Below are 6,871 nucleotides of genomic sequence, written 5' to 3' on the forward strand. Positions count from 1 at the left end.
TGTTTTAGCTTAAAATATATGGTTATTTAATACTTTAATACTTTTTTATAATGGCTGTCATTTAGGTATCAGAGTGGCTTTTGAGCATTGAGATGCTCTCATGTTTAGGTGTTTGTAGTTTTTTGAAGTGCTAGGACTAAGATTAAGGATGACTTCAGCTTTTTAGTGAAGGTCTTAATTGGTGTTCCCATTTTAGTTGTTTCCTTCAAGAGATGGTAATTGCTCTCATATAGGTATCAGAATGATACCATTGTGATGCTCTCATGTTTAGGTGTTTGGTACTTCTTTGAAATGATAGGGACAAGATTCTGTAGGAATTTAGCCTTTTAGTCAGGGACTTCCATTTTGTTCTCATGTCAGTTTTTTCAAAGAAAGTTTCATTTAGGACAGTGTAAAGAGATCTGTGTCCTCTATGCTTTGTTTTAGATTAAAATCGAAGGTTACGTGTCCTAATGAGAACACTTCATAGAAATGTCTGTCTCTTAGCCAGTACCAAATTGAGTTGATGACCACTGCTTTATAATAGAGTTTGAGATCTGGGACTGCAAAGCCACCTTCCTTCAAATTTTTTTTCATTATTTCCCTGGATATCCTCGATCCTTTTTTCTTCCAAATGAACTTTGTTATTTTTTTTTCTAAATCAGTAAAAAAAAAAATTTTGGAAGTCACTAATAGATAAATAAATAAGTGTGGGTAGGATGGTCATTTTTATTATTTTGGCTCATGAGCAGTTGATGTTTTTCCAATTGATCAAATCTAGTTTTAGTTTTGTGGAGAGTATTTTGTAGTTGTCTGTCTCGGGAGATAGATTCCTAAGAAATTTATATTGTCTAGGGTGCTTTTAAATGGGATTTCTCTTCGTATTCTTGCTGCTGAGCTGTGCTGGAGAAATGCTGATGACTTATGTGGGTTTATTTTGTATCCTGCAACTTTGCTTAAGTTGTTGATTATTTCGACTAGCTTTTTGGTTGATTCTCTAGGATTCTTTAAGTAGACCATCATATCTGCAAAGAGCGATAACTTGGTCTCCTCCTTGCCTATATTCATGCCTTCAATTTATTTTTCTTCTCTAATTGCTAATGCTAGTGTTTCTAGTACAATGTTAAATAATAGAGGTGATGAGCATCCTTGTTTCACTCCTGATGTTATTGGGAATGCATCAGGTTTATCCCCATTGCAGATGATGTTAGCTGATGGTTTTAGATAGATATTGTTTATTATTTTTAGGAAAGGCCCTTCTATTCCTATGCTTTCTAGCGTTTTGGTTTTTTCCCCTATGTTAAAAGCATTATTTTATTTGGTCATTTTCATATATTATTCATTGGAAACAGATCATTGTCTTTTCTTACCACCCCCACCCCCCTCCGCCACCCCTTCCCTAGCTGACCACGCTTCGTCTGGGTATCACATGTGCCCTTGCTCTGCACCCATTTCCTTTTCGTTAGTATTTGCACTAGGGTGCTCATTTAGCGTCTCTCCTCAATCATGTCCCCTCAACCTCTTTAGTCAAGCAGTTGCTTTTCCTTGGTGTCTTTACTCCCACGGTTTTCCTCTGCTTGACTGTAGTTTGTTTGTTTTTTTTCTCTCGTGGATAGCTGCACATTGTTCAGGGACATTGTAAAGCCATTACTCTGGAGAAGTCCATTACATTCTTTTGTCTCTGTGTACAATGTTCTCCTGGTTCTGCTCCTCTCACTCTGCATCACTTCCTGGAGGTTGTTCCAGTCCCCATGAAATTCCTCCACTTTATTATTCCTTTGAGCACAATAGTATTCCATCACCAGCATATTCCACAATTTGTTCAGCCATTCCCCAATTGAAGGGCATCCCCTCATGTTCCCATTTTTGGCCACCACAAAGAGCGCGGCTGTGAATATTCTTGTACAAGTCTTTTTCCTTATTATGTCTTTGGGGTACAAACCCAGCAGTGCTATGGCTGGATCAAAGGGCAGACAGTCTTTTTTCGCCCTGTGGGCATAGTTCCAAATTGCCCTCCAGAATGGTTGGCTCAATTCACAACTCCACCAGCAATGCATTAATGTCCCCACTTTGCCACATCCCCTCCAGCATTTGTTACTTTCCTTTGCTGTCATGTTGACCAATCTGCTAGGTGTGAGGTGATACCTCAGAGTTGTTTTGATTTGCATCTCTCTGATTATAAGAGATATAGAACACTTTTTCATGTGCTTATTCATAGTTTTGATTTCTTTGGTTGAGAACTGCCTGTTCATGTCCCTTGCCCATATTTCAATTGGAGAATGGCTTGATTTTCTGTACAATTCATTTAGCTCTTTATAAATTTGAGTCATTAGACTTTTGTCAGAGGTTTTTATGAAGATCGTTTCCCAATTTTTTGCTTCCCTTCTGACTTTAGTTACATTGGTTTTGTTTGTACAAAAACTTTTTAATTTGATGTAGTCAAAATTATTGATTTTCTATTTTGTGACTCTGTTTTGCTTGATTTAAAATCTTTCCCCTCCCAAAGGTCTGACATGTATACTAGTCTGTGATCACTTAATTTACTTATAGTTTCCTTCTCTATGTTCAAGTCATTCACCCATTCTGAGTTTATCTTGGTGTAGGGTGTGAGGTGTTGATCCAAACCTAATCTCTCCCCACACTGTCTTCTAGTTTTCCCAGCAGTTTTTATCAAATAGTGGGTTTTTGTCCCAAAAGCTGGGGTCTTTGGGTTTGTCATAGACTGTCTTGCTGAGGTCATTTACCCCAAGTGTATTCCACTGATCTTCCTTTCTGTCACTTAGCCAGTACCAAATTGTTTTGATGACCGCTGCTTTGTAATATAGTTTGAGATCTGGGACTGCAAGGCCACCTTCCTTTGATTTTTTTTTTTTTCATTATTTCCCTGGATAGCCTTGATCCTTTATTCTTCCAAATGAACTTTGTTATGGTTTTCCCTAATTCAGTAAAATAGTTTTTTGGTAGTTCAATGGGTATGGCACTAAAGAGATAGATAAGTTTAGGTAGGATGTTCATTTTGATTATGTTAGTTCATCCCACCCATGAGCAATCAATGTTTTTCCAATTGTTTAGATCTAGTTTTAATTGTGTGGAGAGTGTTTTGTAGTTGTGTTCATATAGTTCCTGTGTTTGTCTCGGGAGATAGATTCCTAAGTATTTTATATTGTCTCAGGTGACTTTAAATGGAATTTCACTTTCTAATTCCTGCTTGAACTGGGTTGGAGATATATAGAAATGCTGATGACTTATGTGGGTTTATTTTGTATCCTGCAACTTTGCTAAAGTGGTTGATCATTTTGAGTAGCTTTTTGATTGATTCTCTAGGATTCTTTAAGTAGACCATCATATCCACAAAGAGCGATAACTTGGTCTCCTCCTTGCCTATTTTAATGCCTTCAATTTTTTTTTTTTTTGCTAATTGCTAATGCTAGTGTTTCTAGTACAATGTTAAATAATAGAGGTGATAATGAGCATCCTTGTTTCACTCCTGATCTTATTGGGAATGCACCAGGTTTAGCCCCATTGCAGATGATGTTAGCTGATGGTGTTAGATATATGTTTATTATTTTTAGGGAAGACCCTTCTATTCCTATGCTTTCTAATGGTTTTAATATGAATGGGTGTTGTATTTTATCGAAGGCTTTTTCTGCATCTATTAAGATCATCATGTGATTTTTGTTCGTATGCTTGTTGATATGGTCAATCATATGGATGGTTTTCCTAATATCGAACCAGCCCTGCATTCCTGATATAAATTCTACTTGATCATAGTGAATGACCCTCCTGATCACTTGCTGGAGAGTCTTTTTCCTAGTATCCTATTTAAGATTTTTGCGTCTATATTCATTAGGAAGATTGGTCTATAGTTTTCTTTCTCCCTTTTTGAGCTGCCTGGCTTTGGAATCAGTACCATGTTTTGTCAAAACAGAAATTTGGTAGAACTCCCTCTTTGCTTATTCTGTCAAATAATTTGTATAGTTTTGGGGTTAGCTGTGCTTTGAATGTTTGATAGGCCTGGGGCTTTTTTCTTAGGCAGTTCTTTGATTGCTTGTTGGATTTCTTTTTCAGATATGGGATTGTTTAAGAATTCTATTTCTTCTTCTGTTAATCGAGGCAATTTATATTTTTGTAAATATTCACCCATATCACCTAGATTGGTCTATTTCTTACCATATAGTTGGGGAAAGTAGTTTTTAATGATTGCCTTAATTTCTTCTTCATTGGAGGTAAGGTCCCACTTTTCATCTATGAGGCTGTTAATTTGCTTTTCTTCATTCCTTTTCTTAATTAAATTGACCGGTAGTTTGTCTATTTTGTTTGTTTTTCAAAGACTAATTCTAGTCTTATTTATTAGTTCAATAATTCTATCACTTTTGATTTCATTAATTTTTTCCCTTAATTTTTAAGATCTTTAGTTTGGTTTTCTTTTGGGGGTTTTTAATTTGTTATCTTTCAAGTTTGTTTATTTGCATTTCCAATTCATTGATCTCTGCCCTCCTTAATCTGTTAATATATGCACTGAGGAATATTGATTATATTTGGGACAGAGTTTAAGTTCTTGGCCCTATTTGCTTTCTATTAGCTTAAAAACCTATTGAAAAGGTTTATGTTAATATATTTGCATAAGTGGGTCTTTCTTTAATATGAGAATAACTGTGGACATGTGATTTCCCAAGATTTAGATGGCCTCATGTTTACGTGTTAGGTACCTTTTTAAGTGCTAGGGATAAGATGCCGTATAAATACAGCTTTTTAATTAGGGACTTCATGTTTATAGTTTTTTTTTTTTCAAGAAAGTTTCATTTAGGACAGTGTAAAGTTCTGTGTCCTATATGCTTTGTTTTACATTAAAATCCAAGGTTAAGTATAATAATGTTAACACTTCTAAGAAATGGCTCTCATTTAGGTATCAGAATGACTTTTGGGCATTGAGATGCTCTCATGTTTAGGTGTTGGTACTTTTTTGAATTTGCTAGGAACAAGTTTCTGTATGAATGCAGATTTTTAGTTAGGGACTTCACGTTTGTTCCCATTTTAGTCTTTTTTCAAGAGTTTCATTTGAGACTGTAAAATTCTGGGTCATACTTGCTTTCGTTTACCTTAAAAATCAATGGTTAGGTGTAATCATTTTAACACTTCTTAGAAGCATTAAGTCCTTTGTGCTTTATGTTTTGTTTTAGCTTAAACTATGTGGTTAAGTGTAATGTTAACACTTTTTAGCAATGGCTTTCATTTAGGTATAAGGAGAACTTTGGGGCATTGAGATGTTCGCATGTTTAGGTGTTTGTACTTTTTTGAATTGCTAGGACTAAGATTCAGGATGAATTCAGCTCTTTAAAAGTGAGGGTGCTCATGTTTCTTCCCATTTTCGTTTTTTCCTTCAGGAAATCGTAATGGCTCTCATTCAGATATCAGAATGACTTTTAGGCTTGGAGATGCTCTGATGTTTAGACGTTGGTAGTTTTTTTGAATCGCTTCGGATAAGATTCAGGATGAATTCAGCTTTTTAGTGACGATCTTCATGTTTGTTCCCATTTTAGTTTTTTCCTTTAAGAGATTGTAATGGTTGTCATTTTGGTATCAGAATGACTTTTGGGCATTGTTGTGCTCTCATATTTAGGTGTTAGGTACTTTGGAAGTGCTACGGAGACGATTCCGTATGAAGTTAGCTTTCTGGTGAGGGTCTTCATGTTTGTTCTCAATTTCGTTTTTTCGTCAAGAGAGTTACTTACATTTGGCACAGTGTTAAGATCTCTGTCCTACTTCTTTTGTTTTAGCTTCAACAACTATGTGGTTAAGGGTAATATTAAGACTTTTTAGAAATGGTTCTCATTTCGGTATCACAATGACTTTTTGGCATTGAGATTCCTTCATGTTTATGTGTTAGGTAGTTTTTTGAAGTGCTAGGACTAAGATTAAGGATGACTTCAGCTTTTTAGTGAAGGTCTTAATTGGTGTTCCCATTAGAAATTCTGAGAATCTACTTCATAAGGTTAGGATTGTAAACCTTAAAAAATTCCCAGAACCTACTTCATTTAAATGTTATATTGTCTGAGTTCATTTGAGCAAAATTTGAGCCAAGACACAGACAATAAAACATTTAAGCGATTTGCCCAGGATATGAGTAACTGAAACTAGATCTGAACTTGTGTCTTCTGACACCATGCCCGGCATGATAACCACTTCTTCCCCTAATTGCCTCCAACAACATAAAGGGTATAATGAATATTTAGATGTCAAGGGGACCTTTTTAGTTTTTTTTGATTCTTGGGAATGTATGCTTGAGAGTAAAATATTCAAAGGGCATAGACATTTTAAGTCACTTTTTCAAAATTATAATTCCAAATTGTTTTCCCAAATGGATATGCCATGTCAAAGGTAGAACAACTCATTGTGCTAATTTTTATATATCCTCTCCAAAATTGGCAGTTCTGACCTTTTGTAATGCTACCTCCTGAGGTAGAGCCCCCATTCTGTTATTGCATACAATTTTATTAATGATTTGCAATCATGTTTAATAAAGTTGATAACTTACAATTTTTCTTTTGAGAACTGTAGTTTCAATCCCTTGATGAAGGATTTTCCATCATGAAATAGTGGTTAATCTTAGGCATTTGGGGTACTTTTCTTATTTCAGAAACATTTATTGTGATCATAATGGAAAGCCAACCAAACAGACCCATCTATGAACTGGCATAGGTTGATCTCCCTGCAGGCTGTGGAGTATTTGCAAGGTATTTGTTTTGGGTCGTCTGACAATGTGGTGAAGAGGAGCCTTTTTGATGGGCTTTAGAACTGGGGTATATTCAAAAGTATCCAACGGGAAACATGGTCAAGGCCCTTTCCTTCCTGTAGAGTGTGTGAGGATGGCCAGTTGCCATAGGGCTCTCAG

This window comes from Monodelphis domestica, chromosome 4 (genome assembly GCF_027887165.1).
Source record: "Monodelphis domestica isolate mMonDom1 chromosome 4, mMonDom1.pri, whole genome shotgun sequence".
Taxonomy (NCBI): Eukaryota; Metazoa; Chordata; class Mammalia; order Didelphimorphia; family Didelphidae; genus Monodelphis; species Monodelphis domestica.